Source organism: Nicotiana tomentosiformis, chromosome 9 (assembly GCF_000390325.3).
Source record: "Nicotiana tomentosiformis chromosome 9, ASM39032v3, whole genome shotgun sequence".
Classification (NCBI taxonomy): Eukaryota; Viridiplantae; Streptophyta; class Magnoliopsida; order Solanales; family Solanaceae; genus Nicotiana; species Nicotiana tomentosiformis.
In genome coordinates this window covers 57,385,327-57,408,951 of record NC_090820.1, presented here as the reverse complement: position 1 = coordinate 57,408,951, position 23,625 = coordinate 57,385,327, and the positions used below count along the sequence as shown (strand labels likewise).

Below are 23,625 nucleotides of genomic sequence, written 5' to 3'. Positions count from 1 at the left end.
ACAATGCAACGAACTGTTTGTTCACAAAGTGCGACCCATTGTCACTGATAATCACTCGAGGTGTCCCAAAGTGGGTAAAGATGTTCTTCCGTAGGAACTCACACACCACTCGAGCATCATTGGTCCTAGTAGGGATTGCTTAGATCCATTTAGAGACGTAGTCAATGGCTACTAGGATATACTCATATGAATAGGAAGATGGGAATAGACCCATGAAGTGAATGCCCCAAACGTAAAAAATTTCACATACTAAAATAATGTTTAGTGTCATCTCATCCCTCTTGCTAATGTTACATTCCCTTCGAAATTTGTCACATGTAGCTACATATGCTTGTGTGTCTTTGTAAAAAGTACGCCAATAGAAATCGGCTTCCATTACCTTTGCTGCAGTATGATTTCCATCATAGTGTCCTCCAGTTGCTCCATCATGGCAATGAGAAAGAATGCTTGATATCTCTCCTTCACGCACACACCTTCGAATCACACCATGTGCACACAATTTACACAAGAAAGGGTCATTCAAAAAATAACTTTTTACCTCACCTTGAAGATTCCTTCTTTCATCACGAAAGAGATCACATGGCAACCATCCACTAGCTAAAAGGTTGGCTACATCAGCATACCAAGGCGGTCTTTCAGAGTCCATAGCAATGGAGAAAATCTGCTCATCAAGGAACTCTTCTCTTACGTCAACTATTTCAACCGGAGGTCTCTCAAGTCGAGATAGATGATCGGCAATTTGATTTTCTGTGACCTTCCTATCTTTGATCTCTAAATCAAACTCTTGGAGCAACAACACCCACCGCATCAGACGCACCTAGGACCCCTTCTTACTGAACATATATTTGAAGGCAGAGTGATCCGTGTGTACAATAACTTTGCTCCCCACCATGTATGATCTAAACTTGTCAAAATAAAAACCCAAAGCAAAGGAATCTATCTCAGTAGTGGCATAGTTTACTCGAGCATCATTCAACGTCTTACTGGCATAGTAAATGGGCCTAAACATTTTCTCTTTTCTTTGCCCCAGAACTGCTCCCACAGCTACATCACCGGCATCATACATTATCTCAAATGGATGGCTCCAATCAAGTGTCACTATAATAGGAGCACTTACAAGCTTTTCCTTTATCAATTCGAATGCTCTTAAGCACTCCATGTTGAAAACAAACTTGACATCTTTCTCTAGAAATGCCGTCAATGATTTGGTAATGCTGGAGAAGTTTTTGATGAACCTCTTATAGAACCCAGCATGTCCCAAGAAACTCCTTATGCTCTTTACCGACGTTGGTAGAGGGAGCCTAGCAATTACATCCACCTTGGCTCTATCAACTTCAATTCCATGTGCACTTACTTTGTGGCCCAAGACAATTCCCTCTTTCACCATGAAGTGACACTTCTCCCAGTTAAGAACCAAGTGCGTGGCTTCGCAACCCACAAGCACGATCTCCAAATTCTTCAAGCAGCCCTCAAATTCATCACCAAAGGGTTAAATAATCCATGAATACTTCTAGACACTTCCCATTTAAATCAGAGAATATAGACATCATACACCTCTGAAAAGTGGCAGGTGCATTACACAACACAAACAACATCCTCCTGTAAGCAAAACTTCCTGACGGGCAAGTGAATGTGGTCTTCTCAACTTCTTCTGGTAATGGATATCTGATTGTATCCTGAGTACCTATCCAAGAAAACAGTAGCATCCATGTACATCCACTTTCTTGAGCATTTGATCAATAAAGGGGAGTGTGAAGTGGTCCTTCCATCTTGCATCATTCAGCCTTCTGTAATCAATGCACATTCTCCACCCAATGACTGTTCTTGTGGGTATCAATTCATTATCTTCATTTTTCACCACTGTCATGCCCCCCTTCTTAGGTACAACTTGTACTGGACTAATCCATTGGCTATCAGAGATGGAAATAATCACTCCCGCATCTAGCAATTTGATGATCTCCTTGTGCACTACCTTCTCAAACACAATTCTAGAGGATTGCTTGTCAAATCCTCCAGCAGGGTACTATCTCAACCTGTGCCCATTTAACTTAAAAATTTCATTCCATTCTTCATACTGTATTTCAAAGGCGCCATACGGTGAGACGTATTTCACCACATACAGACCTTTCCATCTTGATTTGAATTCTTCAGGGAAAAATCTAAGTCTACTATTGTATAGTAAGACTCTGTCATCTTCATGAAACTCTTTTGTCTTAATCAGACGATCATGCCACCTCTTTGTCTTTTCCTTAAAGATTCATGTATTTTCATACGCGTCCAGTCTAAACTCCTCCAATTCGTTCATCTGCGCCAACCTGTGTTTACCTACAAGACAAAGATCAAGATTAAGCATCTTAATTGCCCAATAAGCTTTATGTTCTATCTCAACAAGTTAGATGACACGATTTTCCCTATACTAATTTAAATGGTGACGTCCCTATGGTTGTTTTGAATGCAGTTCTATACGCCAAAAAAGATTCATCCAACTTTCCCGACCAATCCTTACGAGAAGCACTAACCGTCTTTTCAAGAATTCGTTTAAGTTCACGGTTAGCCACTACAAGTTGCCCACAAGTTTGGGCATGGTACGGGGTTCCTGTTTTGTGTGTGACCCCAAACTTAGATAACAATGCAACGAACTGTTTGTTCACAAAGTGCGACCCATTGTCACTGATAATCACTCGAGGTGTCCCAAAGTGGGTAAAGATGTTCTTCCGTAGGAACTCACACACCACTCGAGCATCATTGGTCCTAGTAGGGATTGCTTAGATCCATTTAGAGACGTAGTCAATGGCTACTAGGATATACTCATATGAATAGGAAGATGGGAACAGACCCATGAAGTGAATTCCCCAAACGTAAAAAATTTCACATACTAAAATGGAGTTTAGTGGCATCTCATCCCTCTTGCTAATGTTACCTTCCCTTCGAAATTTGTCACATGTAGCTACATATGTCCGTGTGTCTTTGTACAAAGTAGGCCAATAGAAATCGGCTTCCATTACCTTTGTTGCAGTACGATTTCCACCATAGTGTCCTCCAACTGCTCCATCATGGCAATGAGAGAGAATGCTTGATATCTCTCCTTCAGGCACACACCTTCGAATCACACCATTTGCACACAATTTACACAAGAAAGGGTCATTCAAAAAATAACTTTTTACCTCAATTTGAAGATTCCTTCTTTCATCATGAGAGAGGTCACGTGGCAACCATTCACTAGCTAAAAGGTTGGCTACATCAGCATACCAAGGCGGTCTTTCAGAGACCGTAGCAATGGAGAAAATCTGCTCATCAAGGAACTCTTCTCTTACGTTAACTGTTTCAACCGGAGGTCTCTCAAGTCGAGATAGGTGATCGGCGATTTGATTTACTGTGCCCTTCCTATCTTTGATCTCTAAATCAAACTGTTGGAGCAACAACACCCACCGCATCAGACGCAGCTTGGACCCCTTCTTACTGAACAGATATTTCAAGGCTGAGTGATCCGTGTGTACAATAACTTTGCTCCCCACCATGTATGATCTAAACTTGTCAAAAGAAAAACCCAAAGCAAAGAACTCTTTCTCAGTAGTGGCATAGTTTACTCGAGAATCATTCAACGTCTTACTGGCATAGTAAATGGGCCTAAATATTTTCTCTTTTCTTTGCCCCAGAACTGCTCCCACAGCTACATCACCGGCATCATACATTATCTCAAATGGATGGCTCCAATAAGTGTCACTATAATAGGAGCACTTACAATCTTTTCCTTTATCAGTTTGAATGCTCTTAAGCACTCCACGTTGAAAACAAACTTGACACCTTTCGCTAGAAATGCAGTCAACGATTTGGTAATGCTGGAGAAGTTTTTGATGAACCTCTTATAGAACCCAGCATATCCCAAGAAACTCCTTATGCTGTTCACCGATGTTGGTAGAGGGAGCCTAGAAATTACATCCACCTTGGCTCTGTCAACTTCAATTACATGTGCACTTACTTTGTGGCCCAAGACAATTCCCTCTTTCACCATGAAGTGACACTTCTCCTAGTTAAGAACCAAGTGCGTGACGTCGCAACCCACAAGCACGATCTCCAAATTCATCAAGCAGCCCTCAAAATTATCACTAAAGGGTGAAATCATCCATGAATACTTATAGACACTTCCCATTTAAATCAGAGAATATAGACATCATGCACCTTTGAAAAGTGGCAGGTGAATTACACAACACAAACAACATCCTCTTGTAAGCAAAACTTCCTGACGGGAAAGTGAATGTGGTCTTCTCAACATCTTTTGGTAATGGATATCTAATTGTATCCTGAGTACCTATCCAAGAAAATAGTAGCATCCATGTACAACCACTTTCTTGAGCATTTAATCAATAAAGGGGAGTGGGAAGTGGTCCTTCTATCTTGCATCATTCAGCCTTCTGTAATCAATGCACATTCTCCACCCAATGACTGTTCTTGTGGGTATCAATTCATTATCTTCATTTTTCACCACTGTCATGCCCCCCTTCTTAGGTACAACTTGTACTGGACTAATCCATTGGCTATCAGAGATGGGAAGAATCACTCCCGCATCTAGCAATTTGATGATCTCCTTGTGCACTACCTTCTCCAACACAATGCTAGAGGATTTCTTGTCAAATCCTCCAGCAAGGTACTATTTCAACCTGTGCCCATTTAAATTAAAAGTTTCATTCCATTCTTCATCCTATATTTCAAAGGTGCCATACGGTGAGACGTATTTCACCACATACAGACCTTTCCATCCTGATTTGAATTTTTCAGGGAAAAACCAAAGTCTACTGTTGTATAGTAAGACTCTGTCATCTTCATGAAACTCTTTTGTCTTAATCACACGATCATGCCACCTATTTGTCTTTTCCTTTAAGATTCATGTATTTTCATACGCGTCTAGTCTAAACTCTTCCAATTCGTTCATCTGCACCAACCTATGTTTACCTACAAGACAAAGATCAAGATTAAGCATCTTAATTGCCCAATAAGCTTTATGTTCTATCTCAACAGGTTAGATGACACGATTTTCCCTATACTAATTTAAATGGTGACGTCCCTATGGTTGTTTTGAATGCAGTTCTATACGCCAATAAAGCTTCATCCAACTTTGCCGACCAATCCTTACGAGAAGCACTAACCGTCTTTTCAAGAATTCGTTTAAGTTCACGGTTATCCACTACAAGTTGCCCACAAGTTTGGGCATGGTACGGGGTTCCTGTTTTGTGTGTGACCCCAAACTTAGATAACAATGCAACGAACTGTTTGTTCACAAAGTGCGACCCATTGTCACTGATAATCACTCGAGGTGTCCCAAAGTGGGTAAAGATGTTCTTCCGTAGGAACTCACACACCACTCGAGCATCATTGGTCCTAGTAGGGATTGCTTAGATCCATTTAGAGACGTAGTCAATGGCTACTAGGATATACTCATATGAATAGGAAGATGGGAATAGACCCATGAAGTGAATGCCCCAAACGTAAAAAATTTCACATACTAAAATAATGTTTAGTGTCATCTCATCCCTCTTGCTAATGTTACATTCCCTTCGAAATTTGTCACATGTAGCTACATATGCTTGTGTGTCTTTGTAAAAAGTACGCCAATAGAAATCGGCTTCCATTACCTTTGCTGCAGTATGATTTCCATCATAGTGTCCTCCAGTTGCTCCATCATGGCAATGAGAAAGAATGCTTGATATCTCTCCTTCACGCACACACCTTCGAATCACACCATGTGCACACAATTTACACAAGAAAGGGTCATTCAAAAAATAACTTTTTACCTCACCTTGAAGATTCCTTCTTTCATCACGAAAGAGGTCACATGGCAACCATCCACTAGCTAAAAGGTTGGCTACATCAGCATACCAAGGCGGTCTTTCAGAGTCCATAGCAATGGAGAAAATCTGCTCATCAAGGAACTCTTCTCTTACGTCAACTATTTCAACCGGAGGTCTCTCAAGTCGAGATAGATGATCGGCAATTTGATTTTCTGTGACCTTCCTATCTTTGATCTCTAAATCAAACTCTTGGAGCAACAACACCCACCGCATCAGACGCACCTAGGACCCCTTCTTACTGAACATATATTTGAAGGCAGAGTGATCCGTGTGTACAATAACTTTGCTCCCCACCATGTATGATCTAAACTTGTCAAAATAAAAACCCAAAGCAAAGGAATCTATCTCAGTAGTGGCATAGTTTACTCGAGCATCATTCAACGTCTTACTGGCATAGTAAATGGGCCTAAACATTTTCTCTTTTCTTTGCCCCAGAACTGCTCCCACAGCTACATCACCGGCATCATACATTATCTCAAATGGATGGCTCCAATCAAGTGTCACTATAATAGGAGCACTTACAAGCTTTTCCTTTATCAATTCGAATGCTCTTAAGCACTCCATGTTGAAAACAAACTTGACATCTTTCTCTAGAAATGCCGTCAATGATTTGGTAATGCTGGAGAAGTTTTTGATGAACCTCTTATAGAACCCAGCATGTCCCAAGAAACTCCTTATGCTCTTTACCGACGTTGGTAGAGGGAGCCTAGCAATTACATCCACCTTGGCTCTATCAACTTCAATTCCATGTGCACTTACTTTGTGGCCCAAGACAATTCCCTCTTTCACCATGAAGTGACACTTCTCCCAGTTAAGAACCAAGTGCGTGGCTTCGCAACCCACAAGCACGATCTCCAAATTCTTCAAGCAGCCCTCAAATTTATCACCAAAGGGTTAAATAATCCATGAATACTTCTAGACACTTCCCATTTAAATCAGAGAATATAGACATCATACACCTCTGAAAAGTGGCAGGTGCATTACACAACACAAACAACATCCTCCTGTAAGCAAAACTTCCTGACGGGCAAGTGAATGTGGTCTTCTCAACTTCTTCTGGTAATGGATATCTGATTGTATCCTGAGTACCTATCCAAGAAAACAGTAGCATCCATGTACATCCACTTTCTTGAGCATTTGATCAATAAAGGGGAGTGTGAAGTGGTCCTTCCATCTTGCATCATTCAGCCTTCTGTAATCAATGCACATTCTCCACCCAATGACTGTTCTTGTGGGTATCAATTCATTATCTTCATTTTTCACCACTGTCATGCCCCCCTTCTTAGGTACAACTTGTACTGGACTAATCCATTGGCTATCAGAGATGGAAATAATCACTCCCGCATCTAGCAATTTGATGATCTCCTTGTGCACTACCTTCTCAAACACAATTCTAGAGGATTGCTTGTCAAATCCTCCAGCAGGGTACTATCTCAACCTGTGCCCATTTACCTTAATAATTTCATTCCATTCTTCATACTGTATTTCAAAGGCGCCATATGGTGAGACGTATTTCACCACATACAGACCTTTCCATCTTGATTTGAATTCTTCAGGGAAAAATCTAAGTCTACTGTTGTATAGTAAGACTCTGTCCTCTTCATGAAACTCTTTTGTCTTAATCAGACGATCATGCCACCTCTTTGTCTTTTCCTTAAAGATTCATGTATTTTCATATGCGTCCAGTCTAAACTCCTCCAATTCGTTCATCTGCGCCAACCTGTATTTACCTACAAGACAAAGATCAAGATTAAGCATCTTAATTGCCCAATAAGCTTTATGTTCTATCTCAACAGGTTAGATGACACGATTTTCCCTATACTAATTTAAATGGTGATGTCCCTATGGTTGTTTTGAATGCAGTTCTATACACCAATACAGCTTCATCCAACTTTGCCGACCAAACCTTACGAGAAGCACTAACCGTCTTTTCAAGAATTCGTTTAAGTTCACGGTTAGCCACTACAAGTTGCCCACAAGTTTGGGCATGGTACGGGGTTCCTGTTTTGTGTGTGACCCCAAACTTAGATAACAATGCAACGAACTGTTTGTTCACAAAGTGCGACCCATTGTCACTGATAAGCACTCGAGGTGTCCCAAAGTGGGTAAAGATGTTCTTCCGTAGGAACTCACACACCACTCGATCATCATTGGTCCTAGTAGGGATTGCTTAGATCCATTTAGAGACGTAGTCAATGGCTACTAGGATATACTCATATGAATAGGAAGATGGGAACAGACCCATGAAGTGAATGCCCCAAACGTAAAAAATTTCACATACTAAAATGGAGTTTAGTGGCATCTCATCCCTCTTGCTAATGTTACCTTCCCTTCGAAATTTGTCACATGTAGCTACATATGCCCGTGTGTCTTTGTACAAAGTACGGCAATAGAAATCGGCTTCCATTACCTTTGCTGCAGTACGATTTCCACCTTAGTGTCCTCCAACTGCTCCATCATGGCAATGAGAAAGAATGCTTGATATCTCTCCTTCAGGCACACAACTTCAAATCACACCATCTGCACACAATTTACACAAGAAAGGTTCATTCCAAAAATAACTTTTTACCTCACCTTGAAGATTCCTTCTTTCATCACGAAAGACGTCACGTGGCAACCATCCACTAGCTAAAAGGTTGGCTACATCAGCATACCAAGGCGGTCTTTAAGAGACTGTAGTAATGGAGAAAATCTGCTCATCAAGGAACTCTTCTCTTACGTCAACTGTTTCAACCGGAGGTCTCTCAAGTCGATATAGATGATCGGCAATTTGATTTTCTGTGCCCTTCCTATCCTTGATCTCTAAATTAAACTCTTGGAGCAACAACACCCACCGCATCAGACGCAACTTGTACCCCTTCTTACTGAATAGATATTTCAAGGCTGAGTGATCCGTGTGTACAATAACTTTGATCCCCACCATGTATGATCTAAAGTTGTCAAAAGAAAAACCCAAAGCAAAGAACTCTTTCTTAGTAGTGGCATAGTTTACTCGAGCATCATTCAACGTCTTACTGGCATAGTAAATGGGCCTAAACATTTTCTCTTTTCTTTGCCCCAGAACTGCTCCCACAGTAACATCACCGGCATCATACATTATCTCAAATGGATGGCTCCAATCAAGTGTCAGTATAATAGGAGCACTTACAAGCTTTTCCTTTATCAATTCGAATGCTCTTAAGCACTACACGTTGAAAACAAACTTGACATCTTTCGCTACAAATGCAGTCAACGATTTGGTAATGCTGGAGAAGTTTTTGATGAACCTCTTATAGAACCCAGCATGTCCCAAGAAACTCCTTATACTCTTCACCGACGTTGGTAGAGGGAGCCTAGCAATTACATCCACCTTTGCTCTGTCAACTTCAATTCCATGTGCAGTTACTTTGTGGCCCAAGACAATTCCCTCTTTCACCATGAAGTGACACTTCTCCCAGTTAAGAACCAAGTGCGTGGCTTCGCAACCCACAAGCAAGATCTCCAAATTCTTCAAGCAGCCCTCAAAGTCATAACCAAAGGGTGAAATCATCCATGAATACTTCTAGACACTTCCCATTTAAATTAGAGAATATAGACATCATGCACCTCTGAAAAGTGGCAGGTGCATTACACAACACAAAGAACATCCTCCTGTAAGCAAAACTTCCTGACGGGCAAGTGAATGTGGTCTTCTCAACTTCTTCTGGTAATGGATATCTGATTGTATCGTGAGTACCTATCCAAGAAAACAGTAGCATCCATGTACAGCCACTTTCTTGAGCATTTGATCAATAAAGGGGAGTGGGAAGTGGTCCTTCCATCTTGCATCATTCAGCCTTCTGTAATCAATGCACATTCTACACCCAGTGACTGTTCTTATGGGTATCAATTCATTATCTTCATTTTTCACCACTGTCATGCCCCCCTTCTTAGGTACAACTAGTACTGGACTAATCCATTGGCTATCAGAGATGGGAAAAATCACTTCCGCATCTAGTAATTTGATGATCTCCTTGTGCACTACCTTCTCAAACACAATTCTAGAGGATTGCTTGTCAAATCCTCCAGCAAGGTACCTTTTCAACCTGTGCCCATTTACCTTAAAAATTTCATTCCATTCTTCATCCTGTATTTCAAAGGCGCCATATGGTGAGACGTATTTCACCACATACAGACCTTTCCATCTTGATTTGAATTTTTCAGGGAAAAACCTAAGTCTACTGTTGTATAGTAAGACTCTGTCCTCTTCATGAAACTCTTTTGTCTTAATCAGACGATCATGCCACCTCTTTGTCTTTTCCTTAAAGATTCATATATTTTCATACGCGTCCAATCTAAACTCCTCCAATTCGTTCATCTGCGCCAACCTGTGTTTACCTACAAGACTAAGATCAAGATTAAGCATCTTAATTCCTAATAAGCTTTATGTTCTATCTTAACAGGTTAGATGACACGATTTTCCCTATACTAATTTAAATGGTGACGTCCCTATGGTTGTTTTGAATGCAGTTCTATACGCCAATAAAGCTTCATCCAACTTTGCCGACCAATCCTTACGAGAAGCACTAACCGTCGTTTCAAGAATTCGTTTAAGTTCACGGTTAGCCACTACAAGTTGCCCACAAGTTTGGGCATGGTACGGGGTTCCTGTTTTGTGTGTGACCCCAAACTTAGATAACAATGCAACGAACTATTTGTTCACAAAGTGCGACCCATTGTCACTGATAATCACTCGAGGTGTCCCAAAGCGGGTAAAGATGTTCTTCCGTAGGAACTCACACACCACTCGAGCATCATTGGTCCTAGTAGGGATTGCTTAGATCCATTTAGAGACGTAGTCAATGGCTACTAGGATATACTCATATGAATAGGACGATGGGAACAGACCCATGAAGTGAATGCCCCAAACGTAAAAAATTTCACATACTAAAATGGAGTTTAGTGGCATCTCATCCCTCTTGCTAATGTTACCTTCCCTTCGAAATTTGTCACATGTAGCTACATATGCCCGTGTGTCTTTGTACAAAGTAGGCCAATAGAAATCGGCTTAAATTACCTTTGTTGCAGTATGATTTCCACCATAGTGTCCTCCAACTGCTCCATCATGGCAATGAGAGAGAATGCTTAATATCTCTCCTTCAGGCACACACCTTCGGATCACACCATCTGCACACAATTTACACCAGAAACGGTCATTCCAAAAATAACGTTTTACCTCACCTTGAAGATTCCTTCTTTCATCACGAGAGAGGTCACGTGGCAACCATCCACTAGCTAAAAGGTTGGCTACATCAGCATACCAAGGCGGTCTTTCAAAGACCGTAGTAATGGAGAAAATCTGCTAATCAAGGAACTCTTCTCTTACGTCAAATGTTTCAACCGGAGGTCTCTCAAGTCGAGATAGATGATTGGCGATTTTATTTTCTGTGCCCTTCCTATCTTTGATCTCTAAATCAAACTGTTGGAGCAACAACACCCACCGCATTAAACGCAGCTTGGACCCCTTCTTACCGAACAGATATTTCAAGGCTGAGTGATTCGTGTGTACAATAACTTTGGTCCCCACCATGTATGATCTAAACTTGTCAAAAGAAAAACCCAAAGCAAAGAACTCTTTCTCAGTAGTGGCATAGTTTACTCGAGCATCATTCAACGTCTTGCTGGCATATTAAATGGGCCTAAACATTTTCTCTTTTCTTTGCCCCAGAATTGCTCCCACAGCTGCATCACTGGCATCATACATTATCTCAAATGGAAGGCTCCAATCAACTGTCACTATAATAGGAGCACTTACAAGCTTTTCCTTTATCAATTCGAATGCTCTTAAGCACTCTATGTTGAAAACATACTTGACATCTTTCGCTAGAAATGCAGTCAACGATTTGGTAATGCTGGATATGTTTTTGATGAACCTCTTATAGAACCCAGCATGTCCCAAGAAACTCCTTATGCTCTTCACCGAAGTTGGTAGAGGGAGCCTAGCAATTACATTTACCTTGGCTCTGTCAACTTCAATTCCATGTGCAGTTACTTTGTGGCCCAAGACAATTCCCTCTTTCACCATGAAGTGACACTTCTCCCAGTTAAGAACCAAGTGCGTGCCTTCGCAACCCACAAGCACGATCTCCAAATTCTTCAAGCAGCCCTCAAAGTCATCACCAAATGGTGAAATCATCTATGAATACTTCTAGACACTTCCCATTTAAATTAGAGAATATAGACATCATGAACCTCTGTAAAGTGGCAGGTGCATTACACAACCCAAACGACATCCTCTTATAAGCAAAAATACCTGACGGGCAAGTGAAGGTGGTCTTCTCAACATATTCTGGTAATGGGTATTTGACTGTAGCCTGAGTACCCATCCAAGAAGCAGTAGCATCCATGTCTAGCCACTTTCTCGAGTATTTGATCAATAAAGGGGAGTGGGAAGTGGTCCTTCCTTGTTGCATCATTCAGCCTTCTATAATCAATGTACATTCTCCACCCAGTGACTATTCTTGTGGGGATCAATTCATTATATTCTTTTTTCACACTGTCATGCCCCCCTTCTTAGGTATAACTTGTGCTGGACTAATCCACTGGCTATCAGAGATAGGAAAAATTACACCCGCATCTAGCAATTTGATGATCTCCTTATGCACTACCTCCTCCAAAATTTTGTTCAGCTTGCGTTGGGGTTGAACCACTGGCTTGCTCTTTTCCTCTAATAGAATTTTGTGCATGCAAATGGATGGACTGATTCCTTGAATATCAGCTATACTCCAGCCAATGGCCTTCTTGTATTTTTTCAGCAGCTCCACCAGCTTTTGCTCTTGTGTACTTGTCAAGTCATTAGAAATAATCACAGGAAAATTGTTAGTTTCAAGAAAAGCGTATTTTAAGTGAGTGCGGAGGACTTTCAATTCCACATTAGGCTTAGAAGCCGCCTTTTTTAGTTCCTCCTCATCAACCAGTTGATCCTCAGTTTCAATAGCTTCAGCCTGTTTCTTTACTTCATGATCTTCATCCTCCACTGTGCTAAACTGAGTAATACACCTCTCTAGAGTATCCCCCATAAGCTTGTCAAACTTGTATTTTTCAGCCAATTCTCCACAACATCCAACTTGAAACACGAGTAGGCAGATGCCTCATCACTGGGGTATTTCATCATCCTCTTCATCTGAAACACCACTTTTTCGTTGCCCACTCTGAGCATAAGCTACCCTTCATAGATATCAAGGATAACTCTGCCTGTAAATAAGAATGGTCTCCCTAGAATTAGAGGCACCTCCTTCTTCACCTCCATATCCACTACAATAAAGTCTATAGGGAACATAAACTTATCCATCCGCACTAGAATATCCTCAATGATTTCCTCAGGTAGAATGGTGGTTTGGTCAACAAGTTGTAGGGACACTGGTATTGATTTGATCACTCCGAGCTCACCATCCAGTCTCCTGAATATAGACAGAGGCATTAGATTTATCGACACACCAGAATCACAGAGGGACTTGTCGAATGTTTCACTCCCCAACGAGCATGGTATGATGAAGCTACCTGGGTCCCCACACTTTTGGGGAATTTTATTTTGCAATATGGCACTGTAATGGGCATTTAGCATGACCATTGTTGTTTCCTCTAATTTTCTCTTGCTAGACAGGATTTCCTTCAAGAACTTTGCATAGGCCGACATCTGAGTGAGTACCTCTGTGAAGGGAATGTTCACATAAAGTTGCTTGAGCATCTCCAACAATCGCCCAAAACATTTATCAAGTTTCTCCCGCTTTATCTTTTGGGGGAATGGTAGAGTTGGCATATGTCTACTTTCTTCAATCTTCTTTTGTACTCCACTACTATGGCCTTGCTGCTCTTCACCTTTTGTTTTTGCTCGTATCTCTACCTGCTTGTTCACCACCTCGGGTCTAGCTTTCACCACTGGATCAGCCAATGTTTTGCCACTTCTCAAAGATACAACTTTGATTGTTTCCTTTGGGTTCTTTTCAGTGTTCAAGGGCTAAGTCCCAGGAGCCCTCTCAGATAACAAATTTGCAATCTGTCCCAATTGTCTTTCTAAATATCGAATGGTCGTGCCCTGCTCTCTGATGGCTTTGCCCTGAGTCTCAAAGTTTTCATCTGATTTGTTGATGAATGCCTTCATGAGGTCTTCCATACTAGATTGATTCGACTGTTGTGGCTAGTATTGCTTCCTCTGCTAGTTTTGAAAACCTGGTGGTCCTTGACCCTAGGGTCTGAGATTATTTTGCTACCATGAATTCAAGCTCCCACTAGGTGAACCTTGATGTCTTTGACCCATAGAATTATAGTTGTTACCACCTTGGTAGTTTCCTCTATTAAAATTTTCCACTACGTTGAATTCCTCAGCTGATGCTTGACACTCATGTGTATGGTGTCCCAATCCACAAAAGTCATATGCTGTTTGCGGCTCATTCTATACCTTGGCCAATGTTAGCTTTTTTATCTCCTTGGCCATGGTGTCTAGGTGGGCTTGCATGGATGTGTTAGAGTCCACCTGGTGAACCCCAACTATATTTCTTCTGTTATTAATCTCAGTTGGCCACTGATTAGCATCCTCAGATAATTCATCAAGGATTAAGATAACCTACTCTGGCATTTTCTTCATTAGTGGACCTCCACATGCAATATTCAGAGTTCGTCGCGAGGATGGTGTCAGTCTGTTATGCCCCAAAGTATTACGTCGATGTTACGCACTACAATATTATATTACGACGATGTTATACCCTATAGTATTGTACGTTAAATTTGTCGTAAGATAATTAACATCAGTTCAAGGAGAAGATTATTTGGAGATTATAAGTATTATGCTATTTCAAAAATGTGACGAGTAAATTCGTGAAGGTGAGAGGGTAAGCAAATCAAAGAAAATGAATTTCGTTGAAGTTTGACATTTTGAGATAAAATACGGTCCAAGTTACAATACCCCATATTTATGGATTAATGCCATACAAGGTACTACATGACCATGATAGTATGATGTATAAGGTGTATTAAAAATGAGTAGTATTTTAAGTAGTTTGAGATAATTCTTAATTATGTGGATAATCGGATAATTATTGATTAATGGGGGATTAACAAATTAATTAAGGAATTAAGTGAATAATTGTTGAGTGGGAAATTTCCCCCAATGTGGCAGCCATGTAAGAGCCATTAGGTGACTCTTAAATAAATTTGTAGGATGGAAACCTTTAAAGAGATAAGCACCTTATCTCATTTGGTTAAAAATGTTATCAAGAAAGCCAAAAATGTTACAGCCATAATCATTTCCTTGATTGTTGTAAGCAAACATTCCATTATTACTTAATAATATTATTTATAAGCTTTAAAGAGGAATGCTTATATTTGCTAAGTTATGGATGAAGCTACAACAAATTCATACGAGATTTCATAAGGTAATTGCAACGGGATTTTGCGATTTTAAGGGAGTACGGTGCAATCTTTCTCAAGAATAACATATGGATTTTCCCCTACTTCGATCCGCCGTTACATGTTGCCGCAATTGACATGTGTTGGAAGGATTGTCAAGAGAATCAGCTCAGGTATGTTAAGTCTAGGAACTTCCTTCATTTTGGCATGATCTCGTAACTACATATGTTAGATAACGAGGCATAAAGAGAATTTTATACTCCCGAATTTATCTACATTATCATAGTCTCATAAGTTACAGTATTCTCCCTTATCGGGACTTTATATTCAATTGAGTATTGTCTTATTCCAGTCAAGAGAGCAGAAGGTCTATGTCTATATATATATATATATATATATATATATATATATATATATATATATATATATATACAGTATTACAGTAGTTTCACCACAATCGAGATATAATCGGTGGGCAGGCCCCTATTGGGTAACCTCTGATCAGATGGTAAGTCATATACCGAGCCTACTGTGGCCGAGCACCTATGAGCGAGCCCAGAATGGCTGAGATACAGAGCCTAGTATGGTCGAACGCCTATGAGCGAGCCTACTATGGCAGAGCAGTTATATATACCGAGCCCTATAAGGCCGGACAACTATTTTACTTACTATATTGAGAGAGTTGAATCAGTATCAGCAGGTAAGTATATCTTTAGATTATCTTTGACTCCCAGTTACTTTCAATTATTATATTATCAGTTCAGTTTTAGCTTTTAGTTATTCTGTTGCCTTACATACTCGGTACATTATTTTGTACTGACGTCCCTTTTTCCGGGGATGCTGCATTTCATGCGTGCAGGTTCAGATAGACAGACAAGTAGACCTCCTCAATAGGTGTTGCCCGAGTTCAACTTGATCGATAAGCTCTGCGTCCTTCGGAGTTGCCGGATCTAGAGTTTCACATACATCTTGTATATATATATATATATATATATATATATATATATCATGGATAGATCGGGGCCCTGTTCCGATCACAGTACATCTATTAGTAAAGTCTTGTAGACCTATGTTGGGCTTGTAAACCTTGTATGTATATTTTATTGGTTTGTCAGCTGTAGTAGTTATGACGGCCTTGTCGGCCCAGCTTTATATTGATGTTTTGTTAGCATTCGCAAATTATCTTGCTATGTGGCCCATGGCCAAAGTATGACTTTTATGTTCAGAGTCCCTTAGTCGCAAGTTGGTACGCAAGGATAGGTGAGCACCGGGTGCCGGTCTTTCCCCCCAGGGTCGGGGCATGACAGAAGTGGTATCATAGTAGTTTTGTCCAAGGGAGTCTACAAGCCGTGTCTAGTAGAGTCTTGTTTATGGGTGTGTTGTGCACCACACTTATAAGCAGGAGGTTACAGGGCATTTAGGACTGTCACTCTTTCTTCTTACTCTAGATCGTGTGGTAGAGCTCAGCTGTAAGAACTCAATTTCCTAAACTCTATCTTATTCATAATACGACGATGCCTACATCTAGAAAGACGGCTGGTATGAGATTGTAGGTGTCTGTGAAAGAGTTGAGTCAGAGGAGCAAGATGAGAAGGGTACGAGGTATTTTCAACTCCGGCAGAAAAATATAAGCATTGTGAGTTACCTTCAACAGTAAAAGAGGTATGTAGAATTGGCCACACCCATCTCAGTTATACCCAATTGGGGGCTAACAAGTGTAGTTTAAGAAAAGGACGGGATATTAGGATTCGGCTGGGGTTAGAATAACCCAAAATGGTGAATGGATTGTTTGTGTTAGTTGACATTTTCGAAGGATATTACAAAGGTGCTAATAGATCTCCTTGTGAGGCACCTAGATGGTGCACTCTAGAATATTACAATTAGATGTGAATATTAGCACGATCAATAAAAAATTCAGAAGATAGGCACTGAAAGCCGGGAAGGGATAAATATTACCTTAGTGTGGCTCACGTCCCTAGTAGAGCGAGAACATTAAGCAACCTGAAGAGCCACTGGATGGAGCAAAGGGGAGCTAAAAGCAAAAGAATGTCTTGTTCGAGTTTTCAGAATAAAGTGTTAGACATAAATGTTAGCGGGAAATAAAAAAAGAGTTAATGAAGCATTATGAGTAAGATATGATACATGTATGACAATGGTAGATCAAAAGATGACAGTATTACAGAGTCTATAGTCAATTGAAGGAAAAGACGAGAGGTGACAGGCCTTGAGACAACAAAAGAGTATAGGCCATAAAGTCATATCCTCATTTCGAGAAATAACTTTGTTACTCTAATGCGACTACTAGAAGGAAAAGGTAGACCCCAGAGTAATAGAAATCAGTATGGGCTCGTGAACAAGATAAACTAAACATGAATTAGGGACTGAATGAGTTGATAATGGTCAATGTCATGAGGATTTTAGATTTTGTTTCAGCGATAATAGAATGGACAACAGAAGAAGATTCATGAGAAATTCAGAGAATGGTCATTCAGGAAGACGCTTCCCTAAAGCAAGCAATGTGAGCAAAGTTCAGCTTAAGGGACTGTATGTGCCAGTTATACTAAGTGTCACTCTTACGAGTAAGGAAATTTATTATCCTTGGTACAGAAGGATTACCGCGAGGCGAGGTAGTTACAGACGAATCAACAGATCGTGCAAGATAAACATAGTAAAACCCAATATAGTGAATTCAGTCTCGCAGATATGACATCGTAACCTTGAGAAATATTAAGATAGGAGGTGGGGTAGTTAAGGGTACCGTATGAGTGTTACGGAGGAAAACGAGAGTGCCACTGGGAAGACTATTAAAATATCATCTCAGAAACAACCCTACGAGTACAAGGGCATGAAGGTAAGTAAGTAAGGATAATTACAAGTAAGAAAGAACATCAAAATTTCCGCCAGGTAAACGATGTAATAAGCTCGCAGCCTTGCAAGAATCAGAGGGTCCTCCCTAAGGACTACAATGAAAGACTAACTGAGGAAGTAAGGAAGAAGGCTTCGACCTAAGCTCAGTGACCTAAAGAGGAAGTGATCTTATAACAACAGTCTCACAACAACGTTGTATGCACTCCATAAGAAAGTGGCACCTACTGTGGCTAACAGACAGGAAGTAAAAAAAATCAGAAATGATATTCAAGATCATATGAGTGATATGGAATTTCAATATATATGGGCACTAAGATAAGTTAAGTATGCACGCAACAAGGGGGCAAAAAGACCAGGAAAAGTAATTTTCTACGTTTAAAGAAAGCTGAAAAAGGAATGAAAAGAATTATTTAATCAGTGATCCAGAGTTAGTTACATCATGAACACACATATGATTTCGGAATACTATCCATGCAGCATATATACTAACATTCATACAGCCATAGAAGACTCCGGTATAAGTTTAAAGAAAGAATTGAGCCCAGGGTATAAACAAAGGATTGAATTATTAGAAGATTATATCATGGATATTCTATAGCACCCATGGAAGGCTAAAGTAATAACTAATACCAGGATCCGCAGATTGGAAGATAGCTCAAGCCTACATGAAGGCTGATCATGAAGAAAGAGGAAACTAAAGAGTTACATCAACTAAATAAATCAGGAGTCTGATTATTAGACCCAGAATATTATAGAAATCGTGATTAAGAACATTCCAGACTTACTCTAATATCAGAGGTACAAGAAAGATAGTACAATAACCATATTCTATAACGGCTTTACGATAAAGCCAGTTAGAAGAAGTACCAACCTCATAAGAAGTCAGTATGAAGCTCCCACCGAATTGTGTATGCACCAAAGGTGCAAGTATTATAATAGAGCTTCAAGTTGTGGATGTGAATTATACCTATGTGGAAGGAAGGTTATGAAATAGATAAAAGATGTGATAATAGTCCATACGTCAGATAGAAGGCTAGAAATGTTGGGATTCAGTATCCATGAATGATAGCAGCATCATCAGTGGCATACCTTCCAGCCTATGGTTTCTAGGTATCGAGAGGTCTAGTTAAGAGAATAAAGAAAAGTTTCAAATGATGTGATGTCCCGCTTGATATTCCAAAATGACACAAGGAAATCTATGGTGCAAGCAAGTTGAAGGAGGGTTGGGAGTAGTATAAATGAATATGTTTAAGTCGCAAGCTAAAGTATGGTAGAGCGACAAGGTTTTAGGAAGACAGGAGTAAGGATAAGAAAAGGCGAGTGAGAAGGTGACGAAAATGGATAAGTCCTCGGGATTAAGCCCAAGAAAACAAGAAGAGCTGATGGCTTCTCTAATGTTACACCCCATGTTTTCGTACGTAAAATTAAGCAATGAGTAAATTCATGAAAGCTCGGAAATGAGATGTTATATCCCATATTTTCGTACGTTAAAGTTTGGTCTTAAGTTAATCGTTGCAAGTTTGGGAATGGGATTATTTTGAGATTATAAGTAGTACGCTATTTCAAACAAGCGACGAGTAAATTCGTAAAGATGAGAGGGTAAGCAAATCGAAGAAAATGAATTTTGTCGAAGTTTGACATTTTGGGATAAAATACAGCCCGAGCTAAAATACATGGTATTTATGGACTAGTACCATACAAGGTACAATATGGCCATGATAGTAAGGTGTATAAAGTGTATTAAAAATGAATAGTATTTTATTTCATTTGAGATAATTCTTAATTATGTGGGTAATTGGTTAATTATTGGATTAGTGGGGGATTAATAAATTAATTAAGCAAAGGGTGAATTATTTGGATAATTAAGGGCACCAACGTGGCAACCCATGAAGTGGACAACAAAGCCAATAAGTGACTCTAACTTCATGAAGCAAGATGTCACATTAAGGAAGTTTTGGGGCTTAGTCATCACATATGTGGGGCCCACCCACTAATATTAAAAAGCCCTCTCTACATCACTTAAGAGATACATATATCTCTACAATTAAGAAAGAAGCTTCAGCAAGTTCTTAAGAATTATATGATGTGATAGCAACGTACAAGATTCATACAAGACCACATAATACAAAAGTAACGTGAGTTACTTCATAAATTCATGCGAGATTCTGTATTAACAACGTGAGATAACATATACATTTAACAAAGGAAAGCCACTGAAATTCTTAGGAACGTGAGGGTCATATATCAAAACGTTAGATTTGGCAATTATAAGGGAGTATGATGCAGTCTTTCTCAAGAATATCATACGGATATTTCCCTACTTCGATCCGTCGTTACGCGTTGTCACAATCAATGGTGTTAAAGGGATTGTCAAGAGAATCAGTTCAGGTATGTTAAGGCTATCCCTTCTTTCTTTTGGGCATGATCTATTCGACACAAATGAAACGAGCAAATGCACAACTTCCATAAATGACTTTATTCATAGAAATACTAGGGGTGTCTATATTCTTGATTCTCCATGTGAATTATTATTATATCTTTTGTTCATGGGTCTCAGAAAAATACATATTTGATAAAGTTTATCCAAAAGGCATATTGATTTTCTGATATTCCGAGAAATCTTGTAACGTATTTCATATGCATTTCATGCATTTATACATGTACATTGACCCATGACCAGATGGAGTTATATACACGTATATTATATGTATATGGGATATGGGAAAAGGTTATGGCGTTATATACGCACCACCACCTGATCAACTGGTATACGTTGATGATTTGCCCACAGTGGCCGAGATGATATGATGGGATGCCCTCAGAACCTCGATGATGTTATGAACGCATATACCTATGCATGGTATGACATTTATATGTATATGCATGACATTATAATATTAAATGATTCACAGAGCTATTCAGACTTACATGTCGGGTCTTTTACTCAATGTTTCTCTCATGTCTATTATTTACTGATTTGCATTCCTTACATACTCGGTACATTATTTGTACCCGTAGGTCCTGTTAGATAGGATGGGAGTCCTCCAAGTAGGCTATCAGCTCAGCGGAAGGTGTTGGTGCGCTCCATTTGCTCCGGAGTTGCTATTTGGTCAGTATGATTAGAACATGTGTTGATTGGTATGGCGGGGCTCTGTCCCAAACTTTATGATGTATATGTACTCTTAGAGGCTTGTAGAAAAATGTCATGTATATGAAATATTGTATGGCCTTGTCGGCCTATATTTAGTGTAAGAGTGCTCATTTTGGCCTTATAGGCCCGTATGTCTTAAGTATAAGTTGGTATTTCATATTGTATTTTACTTGTCTCACATCAATCTCTCCGGCTTAGTTATCTATGATAGTATGATACGAAAAGATACATTATGTTGGTAATCGGTTGAGTAAGGTATCGAGTGCCCGTTGTGGCCCATCGTTTTGGGTCGTGAAAAAAGTGGTATCAAAGCACTTCTATCCTAAGGAGTCTACAAGCCGTGTCTAGTAGAGTCTTGTTTATGGGTGTGTTGTGCACCACACTTATAAGCAGGAGGCTACAGGGCATCTAAGACTGTCACTCTTTCTTCTTACTCTAGATCGTGTGGTAGAGCTCAGTTATAAGAACTTAATTTCCTAAACTCTATCATATTCATAATACGATGATGCCTACATCCAGAAAGACGGTTGGTTAGAGATATAGCTGTGGAAGAGTTGAGTTAGATGAAGTCGAGTTTGCATCATTTCTATGATGGATAAATGTGAGGTCTTCAGCAGAACATGTGTGTACTAAGTCGTGTAAGCTTCTTGATAAGGAGCTTTAAGAAAAGAATATCTATCCACCCATATGGTAAAAAGCAACGAGAGATCCAAAAGGTAGATACAAGCTTCAGCAAGTAAAAGAAGCAAGGTGAAGAAGGGTACGAGACGCCCAGTTAATGAAGATTATTAGTATTTACAATTCGGGCAGAGAAATATAAGCCTTTTGAGTCACCTTCAACAATAACAAATGTATGTATAATTGGCCACACCCATCTCATTTATGCCCTATGGGGGCTAACAGAAGTAGTATAAGAGAAGGCAAGATATCTAGATGGGGTTAGGGTAACCCAAAATGGTGGATGAATTGTTAGCGTTAGCTGATATTTCCAAAGGATATTGCAAATGTGCTAATAGATCTCCTTGTGAGACGCCCAGATAGTGCACTCTAAAATAGTACAACTAGATATGAGTACTCCAAAGATACGCACTGGAAGCCTGGAAGAGATAAATATTATCTTAGTGTGACTCCCGTACCTAGTAGAGAGAAAATATTAGGCAACCCGAAGAGCCGGTGGATGGAGCAAGGGTAGCTAAAAGCAAAAGAATGTCTTGCTCGAGTTTTCAGAATAAAGTGATGGACATAAATGTTAGCGGGAAATAAGAAGAGAGTTAATGAAGCATTATGGGTAGGATGTGATACATGGATGACAACGATAGATAAAAAAGATGACAGTATTACAGAGTCTATAGTTAAGTGAAGGAAAGGATGATAGGTGACAGGCCTTGAGACAACAAAAGAGTATAAGACATAAAAGTCATATCCTCATTTCGAGAAATAAGTTCGTGACTCCAACATGATTACCAAAAGGAAAAATTAGACCCCAGAGTAATAAGAAATCAGCATGGAGTAATGAACAAGATAAACTAAACATGAACTAGGGACTGAATAATAGTTGGCATCATCAGAATTTCAAAGATTACGTCCTGGCAATAATTGAATGGACAACAGAAGAATATCCTTTAAAGGTCATTCAGGAAGACACTTCCCTAAAGCAAGCAAGATGAGTAAATTTAAGCTTAAGGTACTGTATGTGCCAGTTACACTAAGTGACACCCTCGTGAGTGAGGAATTTTCTTATCATTGGTACAGAAGGATTACCGCGAGGCGAGTAAGGATCATCGATGATGTGAAAAGATGCCAAAGATAAGAAGGTAAAACATCTATACGTAGATCATCGTAGCACTAAATCTTAGTGCTCCCCTAAAGGGGGGAATATGGAGTGATGTGGCATTAAGTCAGAATTAAGTGGTTCTAGTAACTATGGAACAGTAAAGGAAGAATGCAATAAAAGTGAGAAAGGGATGAGATTGCACTTATTTAAATCCTATAGATATGCTGCGATTCTAGAACATTATGCAAGCACGACATCAAGGAAAGGAAGTAAGGGTTCCTGCCTGGGATATTATTGATAAATAAGGAGCCAATGAGAGAGGTAAGTTAAGAAGTCAGTATGAAGCTCTCACCAGATTGTGTATGCACCAGAGGTGCAAGTATTATAATAGAGCTTCAAGTTGTGGATATGAATTATACCTATGTGAAAGGGAGGTCATGAAAGAGATAGAAAATGTGATGCGAGCTTTTAAGGTAAGTAAGGTAAAAGTGAACAACGTACGAGATACTTAAATGCAGAAGGTTGTGAATAGTCTGTACTGCGGATAGAAGGCTAGAAGCGTAGGGATTCAGTATCTAGGAATGATAGCGGCATCGTCAGTGACATATCTTCCAGTCGATGAT

At 39.8% G+C, this 23,625-nt stretch overlaps 1 long non-coding RNA gene across 1 annotated transcript in view; it reads left to right on the top strand.

The window, feature by feature from the left end:
* The window catches only part of LOC138898329 (uncharacterized), a 36,624-nt gene extending 20,236 nt beyond the window's left edge, over nt 1–16,388 (top strand). The window contains exon 3 of the long non-coding RNA XR_011410812.1: nt 16,069–16,388. This is a non-coding gene — a long non-coding RNA (uncharacterized lncRNA). The remainder of the gene's footprint in view (nt 1–16,068) is intronic.
* Nucleotides 16,389–23,625: the final 7,237 nt, after the last annotated feature.